This window comes from Lissotriton vulgaris, chromosome 12, assembly GCF_964263255.1.
Source record: "Lissotriton vulgaris chromosome 12, aLisVul1.2, whole genome shotgun sequence".
NCBI lineage: Eukaryota > Metazoa > Chordata > Amphibia > Caudata > Salamandridae > Lissotriton > Lissotriton vulgaris.
The window spans coordinates 491,137,957-491,161,156 of NC_141700.1; the positions used below are offsets into that span (position 1 = coordinate 491,137,957).

Below are 23,200 nucleotides of genomic sequence, written 5' to 3' on the forward strand. Positions count from 1 at the left end.
TAATTCATAATCAAACTATAGACATAATTTTCTTTACAAAAAGGAGAAAATTAACAATTGTGCAACATTGAGCAGAATTTTACTCTAAAAAGGTGCCCCAGTTTCTGCTAAATTTGATCAGTGAGCGTGTTCCCCTAAGATTTGCTAAGGCTAGCTCCATGGCATGTATCTCTGTTACTAGTGCCCACCAGTTCCAAACCGTCGGTGGTTCTGTACCGGTCCAGGCCCTGGCTAGGGTTAATTTGGCACAGGACATAAGTATAGTGACTAGGGCAGATTGTGGAGATGACAGGGGGTAAGAGTCTAGTAGAACCGAGGCAGCCGTGATGGTAGGTAGCGAAATGTTCTTTAGTCTCAGAACATTCTGTATGTCCCCCCAAAAGGTCTTGAGTTTGGGGCATGAGAACAACATGTGTACTAGATTGGCTGCATCGGCTAAGCATTTAGGGCATTTAGTGCGATGGCTATAGGAGGCGTTAGGGGACCATCTAGAAATTCTTTACGGGGTGTAGTAGAGCATGCAGGTCGTTCTGAATTGTTGTAGCCTAAGGCTAGATGACCGTACAAGATTGTTAATATTAGCCAGAGAGTACTCAATTTGATTTGGGGTAATATTTAAGCCTAGTTGAGTGCCCCACTTCGCAGCCAGTCTGTCACCATCATTCACTTTAAAGTTACTAAGTGATTTATATGCCTCACTTATAACTGATTTATTCTTGTTTGAATATAGACAAGTCCATACATCGCATTCAGTGATATTTTGGATCTTTATTTTGTTAATCAAGTAATCGTGCATCTGTAGATGTTTGTATCTTGTGGCTTCCGGTAAGTCATATATCTGTTTGAGCGTATTAAATTCCAAAAACCCCTGCGTGCCATACAGATCCGCCAAAACCTTAATCCCAAGCACCGCCCAATTATGAGTAATATTATCCGTGAAGATAGCCGGGAGACCTGGGTTACCCCATAGCGGAAGCTTCGGGTGAAAAAAAGTTGTTTTGCAGAATGTTAGTACCCCAGATCCTAACAATGTCTCTAGCGGTCTTAAATCTCACCCTCTTGTAATAGTTCGGTCATTAACTCTAAGCAAAAACAGATGTGTTTCTTGTTTCAACTTAAAAAAGTGAAAAAAAAGAGCTCTATCTCCGTGCAGCAAGGAACGTAAACGTGTAAAGTACGCAGACCAAAAATACAATTTAAAATCTGGAAAGTTCAGCCCTCCCTTATTTGTATTATTTTTTAACAATTTTAATGACCTTCTGGCCTTTTTATAGCTCCATATAAAGCTACTCAGTACTCCATCTAGATGTTGAAAGAACTGATTATTTAGTGCCAGTGGGATGGATCGGAATAAATAAACAAACTTTGGCAAAACCTTCATCTTTATGAGATTGATTCTACTAATCAAATTCAGGGGCAATCTGTTCTACTTTTTTAATAGTAGAATAGTTTGTTTGATCAGTTCGTTGTAATTTATATTGTTAATATCTTGTAATTTAGCCGTTATTTTGACCCCTAAGTAGGTAGCGTCTTTACAGATCTCGGGGACAGCCACAGTAGGGGAGTAGTTGGCTATGACTTGTGTCTTCTGTGGATTAAGCTTATAGCCAGACACCTTCCCGAATTTCCCAGCCTCTATAGAGATCCCTTTCAACGCTTCGGCGATGTCGGAAGTATAAACGGCAATGTCGTCCGCATAAGCTGTCATTTTCAGCTCCTGTGAGCCAGACTTAAAAGGTACAATCAGGATTTGGGAGTGAAGGGCAAGCAAAAAAGGTTCTAACGAAAGGGCAAATAAAAGAGGTGAGAGGGGACAGCCTTGACGGGTCCCACGCATAATTGGAAATTCTGATGAGGTCAAGCCCCCGTAGCTAGTGCCAGGAGGGGGCGGATCCAAGATGGCGGAGTGAGGATTCGTGCCGTCGGCTCACCAGGAGGCTCCGTTCTCCTCTCCTCTCCAGAGCTCACCAAGGATACGAGACCGAGCGGATGGAACCAAACAGAATTGAACTGAACTGAACTGAGCTGAGCGCACAAGCGCTGAATCAGTAAATGTCAGAGGTCTCAAATCTTCTTAAAATAAAACTACGTGGGTGGCTTCTCCTCTCATAGCACGCCGATGCTCCTGCTCTCAGATCTGGTCTGGCTGCTTCAGCGGATGCTACGTGAACTGCTCAGCAACTCCGGCATCGGCAACTCTGGGAGCGGCTGGATTGGGCTTAGTCTCGGCCGGCGAGTGACTGCCGGCGTCTTGCGGTTTAGGGGAATGTCTCCCAAGAACCCGAACCCGCCACGCCTAACGAGGAATAGCAAACAGACGGTGGCGGTCCCCCCCGCGGCTCCCTCCGCTATAGCCGCTACAGCCGCAGCAGCAGTACCAGTACTTACAGCGGCAGCAGCAGTACCTCCTCCGCCGATTGCGGAGGTTATGATTGAGGACACTCCATCAGAGGACAGCGGGTGCCTCGTCTTACCAGAGGGAAAGAAAACTACAGCTGTTAAACAGGTACTGAGACCACCTACTCTCTTAGCTGGGACACAAACTAAAGGTCCTAAGGGCTCTACCCCTAAGACAGCCAAAACGGGGCCTAAATTGACCGCTACAACGGGGGGTGCGGCAGGAGAAATTGCTTCACAACCTTTAATAAAAGCCCCAATAAATCCCAATGCAATTCAGGAGGGGGGAGAAACAGCAATGTTTTCACATGATCAAGATGCTGATATTAATGTTGATGCTGATGCTGGTTTGGAAAGACTCTCTATTGATCCCTCGAGTGCGCAGCTACTGATACTGGGGCATAGCAATGGTGACAACAATGTTGATGTTGAACAGTCGCTGCCCAATGGGGGTAACCCTCCTATCCCAGTCCACGTACGGCCTGATTCTATAAATGCCACCCGGCCAGCACCTTGTGATCCGACCTCAAACAATCTAGAAGGGATACCAGAAGCCCACTCAGAGGATATCGAACGTGGGGCACAAAACGAGCATGTAGCGCATACAATGACTACAGTGGATATCGAGCTGGACTCGTATGAGGATTACGAGGCTGAGACAGAGACCGAGGATGACTTTACTGCCAATCCTCCTGTGGGGGGGTGTATCTCTAAGGTTAAGGCTAAGGGCAAAGAAAAGGCAAGGAGAGGTAGCAAGGCTGGCGCTATCTCTAAACGGTTAAAGTCAAACAATAATTTAGCTCTAAGGAAGAACATGCCAGACAAAAGTCCACTCAGAAAATGGATCGAAACAAAGGGCTTGGTCAAAACCATGACGCTAAGGCTATCAGGAGCGAGCCCCATGGACTCTATACCAGTATTGATCTCCCCGGATAAGAGCACTTTAACTGACCCTGATAATACTCCCCTTGAGGACCTGACAGAAGAAGCACAGTTTCAAGAGCAGGGGAATGTGCCTGCTCCGTCTGATACTTCGGAGCTAACACCAGCTTATACAAATGACGTTTTGCACCCTAACATTCAACTAACCGCCCACACAATAGCCAGTTCTCCTTCTTTGGAGGAGTTACCCTCCGGCTCTGCTCCAGCCTCCTCTTCATCTGTTAGGGCAAAAAACAGGGGCAACCCACCTGATGAGGGATTACCGATTCAAGACTCAAGAACGGAAGTAGCCAACACCTCTTCTCCGGATGAAATACTAATGATTCTGAGTAAGCAGTTGAGTAACCAACGAGCAGAAGCACAGGAGTACTATCTCCAACTTAGGGAGGACAACAACAAGATGCAATCCTCTCTATGCGATCTTAGTACTAAAATCGGGGGATCTCACAAGAAACCACGGAATTACAGCAACGGGTGGTACAGGTGGAGGAGTCAACCACTAAAATAGCAGGAGCAGTGGAAAAGCACGATGATCAGCTGACTGCATTACAGTTAAAGGTCGAGGATTTGAAAAATAGGCAGAGGCGATCTAATCTAAGACTTTTTGGTATTCCGGAGAGATCAGAGGGCTCAGACCCCAGGGCGTACATTGTAGGGGTGCTCCAGAAGGCTTTTCCTGACTTGGCAGATTGGGACTGGGACTCACAAATTCAGCGGGCTCACCGTCTGCCTTTGTTTCAAAGAAATAGAGAAAATCAGTTCCCACGTCCCTTTCTAATTTATTTTGGCAACTTTCTTCTACGTCAGGCGGTCTGGCAGAGAGCCCGCCCTAACTCTCCAATAGCTATAGGGGAGTTTTCGTTTTTTGTACGATCAGATCTTAGTAGGGACACCATGGATAGGAGGTGGCAGCTCCGCAAATTGATGGATCCCATTAAGGCCTGTGGAGGGCAGGTGTTCCTCCAAGAACCCGCCCGCCTTAAGGTTATGAGAAACGGGCGGACACATACCTTTAATGACGTTAAGGAAGCAGAGGCTTATCTCTCTAGTATCAGTTCTAGTCAGAGCCAGAGTCAGACTTAAAATAACTACAATTAGCCCCAAGGGTGGTGATTAATCAAAAGCGAGGATGGGGGGCACAAACACATAAAGAAGGGGGAGGAAAAGGGAAAGAAAAGGGGAAAGTAAGAAGAAGAAAGGGAAAGTATCTTTTTCCTCTTTTTTTAGGAACTGAAATTAGTTTAGAGGGTTTAATAGAGGGTCTCCCCTTAGTATGTGACAAATCTTTATGGAGTTCCATTCTTCTTTAATTTTTGCTTAGTATGCACAACGATGTTTGATAAGGGGGGGGGGCAGGAGCCTCTCAGGGTGATCCACCACACGAGCTGCCTCACCAACGGCAGCCTTAGCTTGAGGGTGGTTCTTCCCCGGTTGGGGTGAGAGCCAGGGGGGTGGGAGGGGGGCGGGACCCCTTCTCCGCAGGTTGGGGGCAAGGGGAGTTGGGGGGTGGGAAACCACATAAAATCTGTTTTTCTGGCTGACAGTGGAAAACGTGATGAAGAATATGATAAAGACATCAAATCACTGTTTATTGAATGGTTTATCGGTTGTGTTAGGTGTTTGAGGGACCAAGACCTATTATTTGACTATCTGAAGAGGGGCTTGATTTCTCTGTTAGTTTTTAAATGCATGTAATAAAATGTCTAGCTTGGAACGTAGCGGGGCTTAACAGTAAAAACAAAAGATCCTTGGTGTCAGAAGAGCTAAAACTACATAATCCCATTTTTGTTTATTGTCAGAAACTCGCATTATATGGAAGGATAGGAAAATACTAAGTCAAATGGGGTATGACATTTTGGTCTGCTCTACTTTTGGGAGTCCCACAAGAGGGGTAGCTATCCTTAAGGATAGGCGATTTAGGGTTGAAGTAATGCAAACTGCCCACGATAAGGACGGTAGATGGGCTATTGCGCAAATCAACTATGAAAACAACAAATATGTTCTGTGCATGGTTTATGGCTCAAACCTAGATGAATCAATGTATTTCAACCAATTAAATATGAAACTTTTGGACTGGGAGGGGGAAATTATTATAATGGGGGATTTTATTTGCATCATGGACTATAAAATTGACACAACTAAGCTGTATGCTCATCAAAGGATGCATAAGACCAGGACATCTATATTGGAATTTTGTCGGACTCATAATATTAAAAACGCTTGGAGACATCTGTACCCAAAAACACCAGGGTATACATATTACTCAGCGCCCCACAAGGTGTGTACCAGATTAGACATGGCATTAGTTAGCGATAATTTACTGCAAACCGGCTCCATGATTTTATGCCCCCGAATAACTTGTGACCATAATGCATTAATACTGATATTTGATACACCAAGCATCAGGACACCCCCTAGACCATTCTCTTTTCCTAGACACTTAATTTCAGACTTAACTTATATGACGCAGCTCAAAGTCCATCTCAATGAATTCATAAATATTAATAAGAACTCAACTGATTGTTGTATGGTATGGGATGCCTGCAAGGCTAGTATCAGGGGTTTTACGCAGGCTTATGTGATCAGGCAAAACGCAGAACGAAGGCAGCACAAGATCATGCTATTAGCAAGCATAACTAAACAAGAAGAACTGCTGGCCACAGCGCTTCAGAAAAGGGGGTGGTGATGAACAGAGTGTCTGAATTAAGCAGACCACTCTTACCCAGTCCAAAGATCAGGGCTTGATCCATCACCGTTATTTATCTCACTGCCCCATCCCAGCTCAGAACCTGGCTATATGCAAATTAGTCTGTCCCTGGCCCAGTGCATCATGGGAACAGGGCAGACTAAACTACCAAGCCAATTCTTCACCAGAAAGGAGACAAGCTACCGGGGACCGGTTTCTGGCATTTCAGCCGTCTTCGGCCCGGCTTGCTTGAATCCTGATGGAGCAGTGAGAAAGGGACTCATGTCTGAGTATACCCTGCCACACCTATAGTGGCCAAAAACGATTCAGAAAAGGGGGTGGTGATGAACAGAGTGTCTGAATTAAGCAGACCACTCTTACCCAGTCCAAAGATCAGGGCTTGATCCATCACCGTTATTTATCTCACTGCCCCATCCCAGCTCAGAACCTGGCTATATGCAAATTAGTCTGTCCCTGGCCCAGTGCATCATGGGAACAGGGCAGACTAAACTACTAAGCCAATTCTTCACCAGAAAGGAGACAAGCTACCGGGGACCGGTTTCTGGCATTTCAGCCGTCTTCGGCCCGGCTTGCTTGAATCCTGATGGAGCAGTGAGAAAGGGACTCATGTCTGAGTATACCCTGCCACACCTATAGTGGCCAAAAACGATTCAGAAAAGGGGGTGGTGATGAACAGAGTGTCTGAATTAAGCAGACCACTCTTACCCAGTCCAAAGATCAGGGCTTGATCCATCACCGTTATTTATCTCACTGCCCCATCCCAGCTCAGAACCTGGCTATATGCAAATTAGTCTGTCCCTGGCCCAGTGCATCATGGGAACAAGGCAGACTAAACTACCAAGCCAATTCTTCACCAGAAAGGAGACAAGCTACCGGGGACCGGTTTCTGGCATTTCAGCCGTCTTCGGCCCGGCTTGCTTGGATCCTGATGGAGCAGTGAGAAAGGGACTCATGTCTGAGTATACCCTGCCACACCTATAGTGGCCAAAAACGATTCAGAAAAGGGGGTGGTGATGAACAGAGTGTCTGAATTAAGCAGACCACTCTTACCCAGTCCAAAGATCAGGGCTTGATCCATCACCGTTATTTAGCTCACTGCCCCATCCCAGCTCAGAACCTGGCTATATGCAAATTAGTCTGTCCCTGGCCCAGTGCATCATGGGAACAGGGCAGACTAAACTACCAAGCCAATTCTTCACCAGAAAGGAGACAAGCTACCGGGGACCGGTTTCTGGCATTTCAGCCGTCTTCGGCCCGGCTTGCTTGAATCCTGATGGAGCAGTGAGAAAGGGACTCATGTCTGAGTATACCCTGCCACACCTATAGTGGCCAAAAACGATTCAGAAAAGGGGGTGGTGATGAACAGAGTGTCTGAATTAAGCAGACCACTCTTACCCAGTCCAAAGATCAGGGCTTGATCCATCACCGTTATTTAGCTCACTGCCCCATCCCAGCTCAGAACCTGGCTATATGCAAATTAGTCTGTCCCTGGCCCAGTGCATCATGGGAACAGGGCAGACTAAACTACCAAGCCAATTCTTCACCAGAAAGGAGACAAGCTACCGGGGACCGGTTTCTGGCATTTCAGCCGTCTTCGGCCCGGCTTGCTTGAATCCTGATGGAGCAGTGAGAAAGGGACTCATGTCTGAGTATACCCTGCCACACCTATAGTGGCCAAAAACGATTCAGAAAAGGGGGTGGTGATGAACAGAGTGTCTGAATTAAGCAGACCACTCTTACCCAGTCCAAAGATCAGGGCTTGATCCATCACCGTTATTTATCTCACTGCCCCATCCCAGCTCAGAACCTGGCTATATGCAAATTAGTCTGTCCCTGGCCCAGTGCATCATGGGAACAGGGCAGACTAAACTACCAAGCCAATTCTTCACCAGAAAGGAGACAAGCTACCGGGGACCGGTTTCTGGCATTTCAGCCGTCTTCGGCCCGGCTTGCTTGAATCCTGATGGAGCAGTGAGAAAGGGACTCATGTCTGAGTATACCCTGCCACACCTATAGTGGCCAAAAACGATTCAGAAAAGGGGGTGGTGATGAACAGAGTGTCTGAATTAAGCAGACCACTCTTACCCAGTCCAAAGATCAGGGCTTGATCCATCACCGTTATTTATCTCACTGCCCCATCCCAGCTCAGAACCTGGCTATATGCAAATTAGTCTGTCCCTGGCCCAGTGCATCATGGGAACAGGGCAGACTAAACTACCAAGCCAATTCTTCACCAGAAAGGAGACAAGCTACCGGGGACCGGTTTCTGGCATTTCAGCCATCTTCGGCCCGGCTTGCTTGAATCCTGATGGAGCAGTGGGAAAGGGACTCATGTCTGAGTATACCCTGCCACACCTATAGTGGCCAAAAACGATTCAGAAAAGGGGGTGGTGATGAACAGAGTGTCTGAATTAAGCAGACCACTCTTACCCAGTCCAAAGATCAGGGCTTGATCCATCACCGTTATTTATCTCACTGCCCCATCCCAGCTCAGAACCTGGCTATATGCAAATTAGTCTGTCCCTGGCCCAGTGCATCATGGGAACAGGGCAGACTAAACTACCAAGCCAATTCTTCACCAGAAAGGAGACAAGCTACCGGGGACCGGTTTCTGGCATTTCAGCCGTCTTCGGCCCGGCTTGCTTGAATCCTGATGGAGCAGTGAGAAAGGGACTCATGTCTGAGTATACCCTGCCACACCTATAGTGGCCAAAAACGATTCAGAAAAGGGGGTGGTGATGAACAGAGTGTCTGAATTAAGCAGACCACTCTTACCCAGTCCAAAGATCAGGGCTTGATCCATCACCGTTATTTATCTCACTGCCCCATCCCAGCTCAGAACCTGGCTATATGCAAATTAGTCTGTCCCTGGCCCAGTGCATCATGCGAACAGGGCAGACTAAACTACCAAGCCAATTCTTCACCAGAAAGGAGACAAGCTACCGGGGACCGGTTTCTGGCATTTCAGCCGTCTTCGGCCCGGCTTGCTTGAATCCTGATGGAGCAGTGAGAAAGGGACTCATGTCTGAGTATACCCTGCCACACCTATAGTGGCCAAAAACGATTCAGAAAAGGGGGTGGTGATGAACAGAGTGTCTGAATTAAGCAGACCACTCTTACCCAGTCCAAAGATCAGGGCTTGATCAATCACCGTTATTTATCTCACTGCCCCATCCCAGCTCAGAACCTGGCTATATGCAAATTAGTCTGTCCCTGGCCCAGTGCATCATGGGAACAGGGCAGACTAAACTACCAAGCCAATTCTTCACCAGAAAGGAGACAAGCTACCGGGGACCGGTTTCTGGCATTTCAGCCGTCTTCGGCCCGGCTTGCTTGAATCCTGATGGAGCAGTGAGAAAGGGACTCATGTCTGAGTATACCCTGCCACACCTATAGTGGCCAAAAACGATTCAGAAAAGGGGGTGGTGATGAACAGAGTGTCTGAATTAAGCAGACCACTCTTACCCAGTCCAAAGATCAGGGCTTGATCCATCACCGTTATTTATCTCACTGCCCCATCCCAGCTCAGAACCTGGCTATATGCAAATTAGTCTGTCCCTGGCCCAGTGCATCATGGGAACAGGGCAGACTAAACTACCAAGCCAATTCTTCACCAGAAAGGAGACAAGCTACCGGGGACCGGTTTCTGGCATTTCAGCCGTCTTCGGCCCGGCTTGCTTGAATCCTGATGGAGCAGTGAGAAAGGGACTCATGTCTGAGTGTACCCTGCCACACCTATAGTGGCCAAAAACGATTCAGAAAAGGGGGTGGTGATGAACAGAGTGTCTGAATTAAGCAGACCACTCTTACCCAGTCCAAAGATCAGGGCTTGATCCATCACCGTTATTTATCTCACTGCCCCATCCCAGCTCAGAACCTGGCTATATGCAAATTAGTCTGTCCCTGGCCCAGTGCATCATGGGAACAGGGCAGACTAAACTACCAAGCCAATTCTTCACCAGAAAGGAGACAAGCTACCGGGGACCGGTTTCTGGCATTTCAGCCGTCTTCGGCCTGGCTTGCTTGAATCCTGATGGAGCAGTGAGAAAGGGACTCATGTCTGAGTATACCCTGCCACACCTATAGTGGCCAAAAACGATTCAGAAAAGGGGGTGGTGATGAACAGAGTGTCTGAATTAAGCAGACCACTCTTACCCAGTCCAAAGATCAGGGCTTGATCCATCACCGTTATTTATCTCACTGCCCCATCCCAGCTCAGAACCTGGCTATATGCAAATTAGTCTGTCCCTGGCCCAGTGCATCATGGGAACAGGGCAGACTAAACTACCAAGCCAATTCTTCACCAGAAAGGAGACAAGCTACCGGGGACCGGTTTCTGGCATTTCAGCCGTCTTCGGCCCGGCTTGCTTGAATCCTGATGGAGCAGTGAGAAAGGGACTCATGTCTGAGTATACCCTGCCACACCTATAGTGGCCAAAAACGATTCAGAAAAGGGGGTGGTGATGAACAGAGTGTCTGAATTAAGCAGACCACTCTTACCCAGTCCAAAGATCAGGGCTTGATCCATCACCGTTATTTATCTCACTGCCCCATCCCAGCTCAGAACCTGGCTAAAGGCAAATTAGTCTGTCCCTGGCCCAGTGCATCATGGGAACAGGGCAGACTAAACTACCAAGCCAATTCTTCACCAGAAAGGAGACAAGCTACCGGGGACCGGTTTCTGGCATTTCAGCCGTCTTCGGCCCGGCTTGCTTGAATCCTGATGGAGCAGTGAGAAAGGGACTCATGTCTGAGTATACCCTGCCACACCTATAGTGGCCAAAAACGATTCAGAAAAGGGGGTGGTGATGAACAGAGTGTCTGAATTAAGCAGACCACTCTTACCCAGTCCAAAGATCAGGGCTTGATCCATCACCGTTATTTATCTCACTGCCCCATCCCAGCTCAGAACCTGGCTATATGCAAATTAGTCTGTCCCTGGCCCAGTGCATCATGGGAACAGGGCAGACTAAACTACCAAGCCAATTCTTCACCAGAAAGGAGACAAGCTACCGGGGACCGGTTTCTGGCATTTCAGCCGTCTTCGGCCCGGCTTGCTTGGATCCTGATGGAGCAGTGAGAAAGGGACTCATGTCTGAGTATACCCTGCCACACCTATAGTGGCCAAACACGATTCAGAAAAGGGGGTGGTGATGAACAGAGTGTCTGAATTAAGCAGACCACTCTTACCCAGTCCAAAGATCAGGGCTTGATCCATCACCGTTATTTAGCTCACTGCCCCATCCCAGCTCAGAACCTGGCTATATGCAAATTAGTCTGTCCCTGGCCCAGTGCATCATGGGAACAGGGCAGACTAAACTACCAAGCCAATTCTTCACCAGAAAGGAGACAAGCTACCGGGGACCGGTTTCTGGCATTTCAGCCGTCTTCGGCCCGGCTTGCTTGAATCCTGATGGAGCAGTGAGAAAGGGACTCATGTCTGAGTATACCCTGCCACACCTATAGTGGCCAAAAACGATTCAGAAAAGGGGGTGGTGATGAACAGAGTGTCTGAATTAAGCAGACCACTCTTACCCAGTCCAAAGATCAGGGCTTGATCCATCACCGTTATTTAGCTCACTGCCCCATCCCAGCTCAGAACCTGGCTATATGCAAATTAGTCTGTCCCTGGCCCAGTGCATCATGGGAACAGGGCAGACTAAACTACCAAGCCAATTCTTCACCAGAAAGGAGACAAGCTACCGGGGACCGGTTTCTGGCATTTCAGCCGTCTTCGGCCCGGCTTGCTTGAATCCTGATGGAGCAGTGAGAAAGGGACTCATGTCTGAGTATACCCTGCCACACCTATAGTGGCCAAAAACGATTCAGAAAAGGGGGTGGTGATGAACAGAGTGTCTGAATTAAGCAGACCACTCTTACCCAGTCCAAAGATCAGGGCTTGATCCATCACCGTTATTTATCTCACTGCCCCATCCCAGCTCAGAACCTGGCTATATGCAAATTAGTCTGTCCCTGGCCCAGTGCATCATGGGAACAGGGCAGACTAAACTACCAAGCCAATTCTTCACCAGAAAGGAGACAAGCTACCGGGGACCGGTTTCTGGCATTTCAGCCGTCTTCGGCCTGGCTTGCTTGAATCCTGATGGAGCAGTGAGAAAGGGACTCATGTCTGAGTATACCCTGCCACACCTATAGTGGCCAAAAACGATTCAGAAAAGGGGGTGGTGATGAACAGAGTGTCTGAATTAAGCAGACCACTCTTACCCAGTCCAAAGATCAGGGCTTGATCCATCACCGTTATTTATCTCACTGCCCCATCCCAGCTCAGAACCTGGCTATATGCAAATTAGTCTGTCCCTGGCCCAGTGCATCATGGGAACAGGGCAGACTAAACTACCAAGCCAATTCTTCACCAGAAAGGAGACAAGCTACCGGGGACCGGTTTCTGGCATTTCAGCCGTCTTCGGCCCGGCTTGCTTGAATCCTGATGGAGCAGTGAGAAAGGGACTCATGTCTGAGTATACCCTGCCACACCTATAGTGGCCAAAAACGATTCAGAAAAGGGGGTGGTGATGAACAGAGTGTCTGAATTAAGCAGACCACTCTTACCCAGTCCAAAGATCAGGGCTTGATCCATCACCGTTATTTATCTCACTGCCCCATCCCAGCTCAGAACCTGGCTAAAGGCAAATTAGTCTGTCCCTGGCCCAGTGCATCATGGGAACAGGGCAGACTAAACTACCAAGCCAATTCTTCACCAGAAAGGAGACAAGCTACCGGGGACCGGTTTCTGGCATTTCAGCCGTCTTCGGCCCGGCTTGCTTGAATCCTGATGGAACAGTGAGAAAGGGACTCATGTCTGAGTATACCCTGCCACACCTATAGTGGCCAAAAACGATTCAGAAAAGGGGGTGGTGATGAACAGAGTGTCTGAATTAAGCAGACCACTCTTACCCAGTCCAAAGATCAGGGCTTGATCCATCACCGTTATTTATCTCACTGCCCCATCCCAGCTCAGAACCTGGCTATATGCAAATTAGTCTGTCCCTGGCCCAGTGCATCATGGGAACAGGGCAGACTAAACTACCAAGCCAATTCTTCACCAGAAAGGAGACAAGCTACCGGGGACCGGTTTCTGGCATTTCAGCCGTCTTCGGCCCGGCTTGCTTGGATCCTGATGGAGCAGTGAGAAAGGGACTCATGTCTGAGTATACCCTGCCACACCTATAGTGGCCAAACACGATTCAGAAAAGGGGGTGGTGATGAACAGAGTGTCTGAATTAAGCAGACCACTCTTACCCAGTCCAAAGATCAGGGCTTGATCCATCACCGTTATTTAGCTCACTGCCCCATCCCAGCTCAGAACCTGGCTATATGCAAATTAGTCTGTCCCTGGCCCAGTGCATCATGGGAACAGGGCAGACTAAACTACCAAGCCAATTCTTCACCAGAAAGGAGACAAGCTACCGGGGACCGGTTTCTGGCATTTCAGCCGTCTTCGGCCCGGCTTGCTTGAATCCTGATGGAGCAGTGAGAAAGGGACTCATGTCTGAGTATACCCTGCCACACCTATAGTGGCCAAAAACGATTCAGAAAAGGGGGTGGTGATGAACAGAGTGTCTGAATTAAGCAGACCACTCTTACCCAGTCCAAAGATCAGGGCTTGATCCATCACCGTTATTTAGCTCACTGCCCCATCCCAGCTCAGAACCTGGCTATATGCAAATTAGTCTGTCCCTGGCCCAGTGCATCATGGGAACAGGGCAGACTAAACTACCAAGCCAATTCTTCACCAGAAAGGAGACAAGCTACCGGGGACCGGTTTCTGGCATTTCAGCCGTCTTCGGCCCGGCTTGCTTGAATCCTGATGGAGCAGTGAGAAAGGGACTCATGTCTGAGTATACCCTGCCACACCTATAGTGGCCAAAAACGATTCAGAAAAGGGGGTGGTGATGAACAGAGTGTCTGAATTAAGCAGACCACTCTTACCCAGTCCAAAGATCAGGGCTTGATCCATCACCGTTATTTATCTCACTGCCCCATCCCAGCTCAGAACCTGGCTATATGCAAATTAGTCTGTCCCTGGCCCAGTGCATCATGGGAACAGGGCAGACTAAACTACCAAGCCAATTCTTCACCAGAAAGGAGACAAGCTACCGGGGACCGGTTTCTGGCATTTCAGCCGTCTTCGGCCCGGCTTGCTTGAATCCTGATGGAGCAGTGAGAAAGGGACTCATGTCTGAGTATACCCTGCCACACCTATAGTGGCCAAAAACGATTCAGAAAAGGGGGTGGTGATGAACAGAGTGTCTGAATTAAGCAGACCACTCTTACCCAGTCCAAAGATCAGGGCTTGATCCATCACCGTTATTTATCTCACTGCCCCATCCCAGCTCAGAACCTGGCTATATGCAAATTAGTCTGTCCCTGGCCCAGTGCATCATGGGAACAGGGCAGACTAAACTACCAAGCCAATTCTTCACCAGAAAGGAGACAAGCTACCGGGGACCGGTTTCTGGCATTTCAGCCATCTTCGGCCCGGCTTGCTTGAATCCTGATGGAGCAGTGAGAAAGGGACTCATGTCTGAGTATACCCTGCCACACCTATAGTGGCCACAAACGATTCAGAAAAGGGGGTGGTGATGAACAGAGTGTCTGAATTAAGCAGACCACTCTTACCCAGTCCAAAGATCAGGGCTTGATCCATCACCGTTATTTATCTCACTGCCCCATCCCAGCTCAGAACCTGGCTATATGCAAATTAGTCTGTCCCTGGCCCAGTGCATCATGGGAACAGGGCAGACTAAACTACCAAGCCAATTCTTCACCAGAAAGGAGACAAGCTACCGGGGACCGGTTTCTGGCATTTCAGCCGTCTTCGGCCCGGCTTGCTTGAATCCTGATGGAGCAGTGAGAAAGGGACTCATGTCTGAGTATACCCTGCCACACCTATAGTGGCCAAAAACGATTCAGAAAAGGGGGTGGTGATGAACAGAGTGTCTGAATTAAGCAGACCACTCTTACCCAGTCCAAAGATCAGGGCTTGATCCATCACCGTTATTTATCTCACTGCCCCATCCCAGCTCAGAACCTGGCTATATGCAAATTAGTCTGTCCCTGGCCCAGTGCATCATGGGAACAGGGCAGACTAAACTACCAAGCCAATTCTTCACCAGAAAGGAGACAAGCTACCGGGGACCGGTTTCTGGCATTTCAGCCGTCTTCGGCCCGGCTTGCTTGAATCCTGATGGAGCAGTGAGAAAGGGACTCATGTCTGAGTATACCTTGCCACACCTATAGTGGCCAAAAACGATTCAGAAAAGGGGGTGGTGATGAACAGAGTGTCTGAATTAAGCAGACCACTCTTACCCAGTCCAAAGATCAGGGCTTGATCAATCACCGTTATTTATCTCACTGCCCCATCCCAGCTCAGAACCTGGCTATATGCAAATTAGTCTGTCCCTGGCCCAGTGCATCATGGGAACAGGGCAGACTAAACTACCAAGCCAATTCTTCACCAGAAAGGAGACAAGCTACCGGGGACCGGTTTCTGGCATTTCAGCCGTCTTCGGCCCGGCTTGCTTGAATCCTGATGGAGCAGTGAGAAAGGGACTCATGTCTGAGTATACCCTGCCACACCTATAGTGGCCAAAAACGATTCAGAAAAGGGGGTGGTGATGAACAGAGTGTCTGAATTAAGCAGACCACTCTTACCCAGTCCAAAGATCAGGGCTTGATCCATCACCGTTATTTATCTCACTGCCCCATCCCAGCTCAGAACCTGGCTATATGCAAATTAGTCTGTCCCTGGCCCAGTGCATCATGGGAACAGGGCAGACTAAACTACCAAGCCAATTCTTCACCAGAAAGGAGACAAGCTACCGGGGACCGGTTTCTGGCATTTCAGCCGTCTTCGGCCCGGCTTGCTTGAATCCTGATGGAGCAGTGAGAAAGGGACTCATGTCTGAGTATACCCTGCCAAACCTATAGTGGCCAAAAACGATTCAGAAAAGGGGGTGGTGATGAACAGAGTGTCTGAATTAAGCAGACCACTCTTACCCAGTCCAAAGATCAGGGCTTGATCCATCACCGTTATTTATCTCACTGCCCCATCCCAGCTCAGAACCTGGCTATATGCAAATTAGTCTGTCCCTGGCCCAGTGCATCATGGGAACAGGGCAGACTAAACTACCAAGCCAATTCTTCACCAGAAAGGAGACAAGCTACCGGGGACCGGTTTCTGGCATTTCAGCCGTCTTCGGCCCGGCTTGCTTGAATCCTGATGGAGCAGTGAGAAAGGGACTCATGTCTGAGTATACCCTGCCACACCTATAGTGGCCAAAAACGATTCAGCTCAATCTCCCAACAATTATAGAAATCAGCCTTAAACTTAAAAATGACATAAAATCTAATTTCATTCAAAAAGCAGCGCAAAGAATCATAAATTCAAAATTACACAATATGAGGGGGGGATAAAATCGGCAAAATCCTAGCTTATAAAGTCGCCGAAGATAGAGCAGACACCCTAATCTCTAATATCCGGGGGCATGGGAACAAATTATACAACCAGCCACAAGATATACTAGAGCAATTTGCCGATTACTATAGAAATCTATATACCCCAGATAACCCTGTAAATCATGATTTAATTCGGGAATATGTTGAAGAATACTCAATGAGCACAGAGAACATATCAGGTATGGGCTCATTGTCCGACGATATAACGCTGACAGAATTACACCAGTCCATCAATTCCCTACCTATCGGAAAAGCGGCAGGAGAGGATACTATACCTTTGGAACTCTATAAAGCCTGTAGCATGGAATTGGAACAGCTACTTCTGGAAGTTATGCAATCAATTGGGTTAAACGGAACGGCTCCCAAATCGTGGAATAGGACAAAAATAATTTTCTTTTTAAAGAAAGATAAGCCCAAGGAGGAGAAAGGGTCTTATCGACCGATCTCCCTGATAAATACTGATGCGAAATTATTCGCCAAAATTATGGCACTCAGACTAGCCCCAGTCATGCCCCAAATTGTTAACCCACAACAACACGGGTTTATCTCCGGGAGAGATACTACGACACATGTAAACATGGCCATTACGGCGTTTGATGTTGCGGAGATTGAGTCAACCCCACTCGGCATGATCTTATTAGATGCTGAATAAGCTTTTGACCGAGTGGGGTGGGACTATCTCTGGAGCGCGCTGTCTAAAATGGGTTTCGGGGGGAACTTCCTGAAGGGTATACAGGCACTCTATGACAAGCCTACCGCCTGCATTAGGGACAGGTGGGTTTTTCATGTTGCCTTGTTTGTTGTGGATTTCTCTCACTTAAAATAGCGGGTGCATTGCATTTGGTGGGGTGGAAGTACTGTCACTTATACGTGGGGTCGACCTCCGGGTTGTAGACCCAGACGCTGTGTATGGATCTCATACGCCTACGCCCTGCCGGCGAATAGATGTAGGGAGCTGGGCTGTGTACGAACCTGTTTGGTCCGCTTAATAAAAATGTTTGATTCTAAAAAGGGACTCAAAGTGCTTGTGGTGGCTCACAGCCTATCGATTGGAGGGATGGTGGGGAAAGCGTAAAATCGCTAGGGGACGAAAGTCCTACAGTGCCACTTCACTTAAACCCTGATTCACGCTTCCCATTCCCTATGCCCAGCAGCCCCGACACCTCCTAATGAGCTGAGGTGTGTACAAAAAGAATTAGCATATTCCCAGACAGACACATGGGAACTGTCCACCTTTTTTCTTTTCTGTGCTTTGAGCAGAGACTCTGAAGTGTTATCCTCTTTCCCTCACAGGCCTAGTTCTTACCCTCTTTCTTAGAGGCTGCAAATACCTCTCAGGCCCTCACCCTCGCAATGACAGAGTCTTTGATGTGGTGCCACTTACCCCAGAGAGCCATATTCTAACTCACTCTGGTTTCTCTTCAAAACACATTTTTTTTCGCCTTTTACTAAAGATTTCCGTGGAGAGGAACATTTACGAGCTTATTCAACTTTTCTTAAGCCTTACCACAGGTGAGGCTGTTTATCATTTGTTTAAAGAAAAGCATTAGAAGTTGGGGAATATCTAGGAGTTGTTTTCTACTGTTGTTAGGGAACATGAGCTTGGTGTTTTATTCCTGACCTCTCTGATTGCTCATTTGCATAGGCAGAATGCAGGAGAGGGGCATCATGGGAAAGAGCTTGTGCAGTGCATGAGATTGCTTTTCTTGACTATATTAAAACTTCACGATAGCAGGTAGTACATGTTCTCTTCTCCCAACATTCCTGCTGCCAGAGGCCAGACGTCACCCTCCTTGTAAAAGGTAGCAGCAAGACTCATGCTGTGCTTTTCTTTTTTTTAAAATTATTTTTATTGTTAACAGGCTGACAAGGAAAAAATACATTAATACATATATTAGCGGACATGTATATATAATAAAGAAAGCAGGACAAGAAAAAAAAGGGAAGATACAAAAGAAAGAGAAGATAATAAATTAATTCACTAATACATGTTTAAAAAGTTATAGCATTTTTTCAGCGCACGGCCAAAATGAGTTGCCCTGGAGACACGTTAGTATGAGAGAAAAAAAAAAACTTGTTATTAATATCATTAAAGCATGGTGTTTGCCTATGCCTAACAGAGGAAGAAAGCACCATCATTCCACAAAGGTTCCCCAGTTTTTTTCATATTTGCTCAGTGAGCGTGTTCCCCTAAGATTCGCTAGGCTAACTCCAGCGAGTGAATCTCGGTTACAAGTGCCCACCAGTCCCAGACCGTGGGTGGTTCGGAGCAGGTCCAAGCTCTGGCCAAGGTTAGTTTGGCACAAGATATAAGTATAGTAACCAAGGCAGCCTGTGGGAAAGAGACAGGATAGGTGTCTAACAAAACAGAAGCAGCAGTAAATATAGGCAGCTGGATCTGCTTAATTTTCAAAACCTTCTGAATATCACCCCAGAAGGCCTTAAGATTGGGACAAGAAAACAGCATATGTGCCAGATCGGCTGCATCAATGGAGCATTTGGGGCATTTCGTACGATCGCTATAGGAGTTATTAGGGGACCATTTGCAGATTCTTTCGGGCGTGTAGTATAGCATGCAAGTCGTTCTAAATTGTTGGAGCCTTAAGCTAGATGACCGTACTCGCTTATTAATATTTAACAGGGAACACTCTATTTGTTTTGATGTTATATTTAAACCCAGTAATCTACTCCACTTGTCAGCTAATTTAGAACAGTCGTTTGATTTAAGATCGATTAGAAGTCTATAAGCTTGCTTATTACTGACTTGCTTTTTAGAGAGTATAGACAAGTCCATATATCACAATCAGAAACCTCCTGAACTTGTTTTTTGTTGATCAGGTAGTCGTGCAACTGTAGGTGTTTGTACCTCATGTTTTCAGGTAAGTCATATATCATTTTAAGAGTGTTGAAGTCTAAGAACCCTTGTGTGCCATATAAGTCCCCTAGAACGCTAATTCCTGACCTAGACCAACCATGAGCGATGTTGTCATTAAAGATTCCTGGAAGACCCGGATTACCCCACAGCGGTAACTTTGAATGGAAAAAAGTGGTTTTACAGAAAGTTAGTATATTGCCCCAAATCTTTATTATGTCCCTTGCAGTCTTGAATTTGACCCTTTTATAGTAGTTAGGGTCATTTGCTCGTTGCAAAAACATATTTGAATCAAGTTTTAACATAAAAGAGTGGCAAAACAGTGCCCTTCCTCTGTTAAGTAGAGAGTGGAGGCGAATAACAAAAGCAGACCAAAAGTACAACTTAAAATCGGGAAAATTAAGCCCTCCCTCACTTGTATTGTTTTTCAGAAGATTCAGCGACCTTCTCTCTTTTTTGTAGCCCCAGAAAAAGCTGCTGAGTGCTCCGTCGAGTTGCTTAAAAAACTGATTATTTAGTGCCAGTGGGATGGATCAAAATAAGTACACAAATTTAGGCAGTACCTTCATCTTAATTAGGTTGATTCTACCAATTAGATTCAGGGGTAATCTGTGCCACTTTTTTAATAGTAGAATAGTGGATTTAGTTAATTCGTTGTAATTTATATTGTTGATTTCCTGTAATTTGGCCGTTATTTTGACCCCTAAATATGTAGCAATTTTGCAGATCTCAGGAACCGCCACGGCTGGAGTGTAGTTAGCTATAACTTGTGTCTTTTGTAGGTTGAGTTTGTAACCAGACACTTTCCCGAATTTGCCAGCCTCTAGGGCGATTCCTTGTAGTGCCTCCACAATATCCTGTGAATAGATCGCAATGTCATCAGCATATGCTGTTATTTTTAGCACCTGTAAGCCGGATCTAAAGGGTACAATCTGGGTTTGGGACTGAAGAGCAAACAGAAAAGGTTCTAGTGAGATGGCAAATAGAAGAGGTGATAGGGGGCATCCCTGACAAGTGCCACATAGGATTGAGAAATCTGGAGAGGTCAGGCCCCCATAGCTGGTGCAGGCCGTTGGATTATAATACAGCGCCTGTATGCCCCGCAAAAACTGCCCCCCAAACCCCATTTTGGACAAGACGCACCAGAGATAGTCCCACCCCACTCGGTCAAAAGCCTTCTCGGCATCTAATAGGATCATGCCGAGTGGGGTGGATTCAGTCTCTGCAACGTCAAATGCCGTGATGGCCATATTGACGTGTGTTGTAGTGTCTCTCCCGGTTATGAACCCATGTTGCTGTGAGTTAATAATTTGAGGCATGATAGGGGCCAGTCTTAGTGCTAAAATTTTTGCAAATATTTTTGCGTCCGTATTTATCAGAGAGATAGGGCGATATGACCCTCTCTTCTCCTTCGTCTTGTCTTTCTAAAAAAAAAAAGATTATTTTCGCCCTAGTCCATGATTTAGGAGCTTTTCCATTTGGCCCTACAGATTGCATTACCTTCAGAAACAAATATTCTAATTCCTCTAAACACGCTTTATATATCTCCATAGGTATTGTGTCCTCCCCTGCCGCTTTTCCTGCAGGTAATAAAGCAATGGCCTGATGTAATTCTGCCATGGTTATATCGTCAGACAATGAGTCCATCTCTGAAATGTTCTGTATGTTTATTAAGTGCTCTTCGACATATTCCCGTATAGCGTCTGGGTTAGGCACAGTTTCTGGAGTATATAATATTCTATAGAAATCAGCAAATTGTTCTAGTATATCTAGGAACTGGTTATAAATCTTGTTACCGGCCCCCCGAATGCTTGTAATCGTGGAGCTTGCTCTGTCCTCAGCAACTTTATAGGCCAAGATTTTGCCGATTTTATCCCTCCCCCCTCGTATTGTGTGATTTTAAATTTATGTATATTAGCGCTGCTCTTCTGGATAAACTTAGTCTTTACTTCACTTTTTAATAAACCAAGTTTAAGGCCGATTTCTGTGGTCGTTGACAGATTTAGTCAAAGTGCTGAGGCCAGTATCTCTTCTTGAGTGGTTATTTTTGAGATCAACATATCGTTGTGCTTTCTGCGTTCCAGGTTTTGTCTAATCACATAAGCCTGAGTAAAACCCCTAATACTTGCTTTGCAAGCATCCCATACCGTACAGCATGCAGCTGAGTCTATGTTAAAATCTATAAATTCTGTAAGATGCGATTTATGCTGCATCATATAAAGTGAGTCTGAGACTAAATGTCTGGGGAAGGAGAATGGTCTGGGAGAAGTCCTAGTATGTGTTGTAGGGAATATCAGCATTATTGCATTATGATCCGAAGAAATTCGGGGGCATAAAACCATGGAGCTGACCTTCAGTAGGTTATCGCTTATTAATGCCATATCCAATCTTAAACAGAGTTTATGAGGCGCGGAGTAGTAAGTATACCCCAGTGTTTTTGGATATAAATACGGCTTAGGTCAAGAATGGACGACCTGGTTTTATGCATCCTTTGATAACTGCCAGACCTAGTTGTGTCTATTCTGTAGTCCATGATACAGTTAAAATCCCCCATGATGATAAGTTCTCCCTCCCAGTCCAAAAGTTTATTATTCAGCTGATCAAAAATCATAGGTTCATCTGTATTAGAACCGTACACCACACATAGGACATATTTTTGGCTCTCAAAGCTAATCTGCGCTACAGCCCATCTGCCACCCTTGCCACAAGCGGTCTGTAATACTCCAGCCCTAAATCACCTATCCTTGAGGATAGCCACCCCTCTTATGGAGTACCCGAAGGTGGAGCAAGCCACAATGTTGTATCCCAGTTGATTGAGTAGCTTTTTGTCCTTCCCAGCAATATGTGTTTCGGATAGAAGAACGAAATGAGGGTTGTGTAGTTTTAGTTCTTCTGTAACCAGAGATCTCTTATTTTTGCTATTTAGCCCCGCTACGTTCCAAGCTAAGCACTTTATTTCATACATTTGTAAATAATAAAAACCTTAAACCCATCTCCAGGTGTCCACGTGTCCTGGTGAGTTTCCTATTCCTCATACCAATAGTAGACAAGACAAAAAAAACTAAAATGTCCTCGCAACATTCTACCCCATCAGCCTGAAAACAAATTTTGCAAAATTTCCCCCCCCAACACCCCATCCTGCGGAGAAAGAAACCCCCCCTCCCCCCTCCCCCCTAGCTCTTACCCCAGCCGGGGAAGAGCCACCCTTCAGCATCAGCTGCCGCTGGAGAGGCAGCATGCGTAGCAAGTCACCTTAAGAGGCCCCCGCCCTCCCTCTACTTTGAGCAATTTACCAAATAAAGCAAAAAACAAAATAAACACTTTTCATATTCTCAGTAATGCGTCAAAAAGAAAACCCCCCGTGCAACCAGTGTTTCTAAGTACCAAACCCTCCAATTGTGATTTAAACTTTGCGCGTATAGTTAGAGCTAATTCTTCAGATTAATTTTAAGTCTTGCTCTTGCCCGCACTGGTGCTAGTTAGATATGCTTCAGCTTCCTTTGCATCAGTAAAGAAATGAGTGTGTCCGTTTTTAATAACCTTGAGACGGGCAGGTTCCTGAAGAAACGCTTGACCTCCGCTAGACTTAATAGGATCGATCAGTTTGCGGAGCATCCACCGTCTGTCCATTGTTTCCTTGCTTAAATCAGAGCGAGCAAAAATTGAGAGCTCACCTATCACAATAGGGGTGTTGGGATGAGCTCTCTGCCAAACAGCCTGGCGCAATTAGAAATGACCCAAAAAAATTAGAAAGGGACGTGGAAACTGATTCTCCCTGTTTCTCTGAACCAAAGGCAGGCGAT

The 23,200-nt window shown here is 46.6% G+C and overlaps 1 non-coding gene across 1 annotated transcript; it reads left to right on the forward strand.

Moving 5' to 3' along the window:
* The first annotated feature begins 17,930 nt into the window (after positions 1-17,930).
* On the forward strand, positions 17,931-18,045 carry LOC147676831 (U5 spliceosomal RNA). The gene has a single exon (XR_015302972.1). It is a non-coding gene; the product is annotated as a U5 spliceosomal RNA (small nuclear RNA).
* The last annotated feature ends 5,155 nt before the right edge of the window (positions 18,046-23,200 follow it).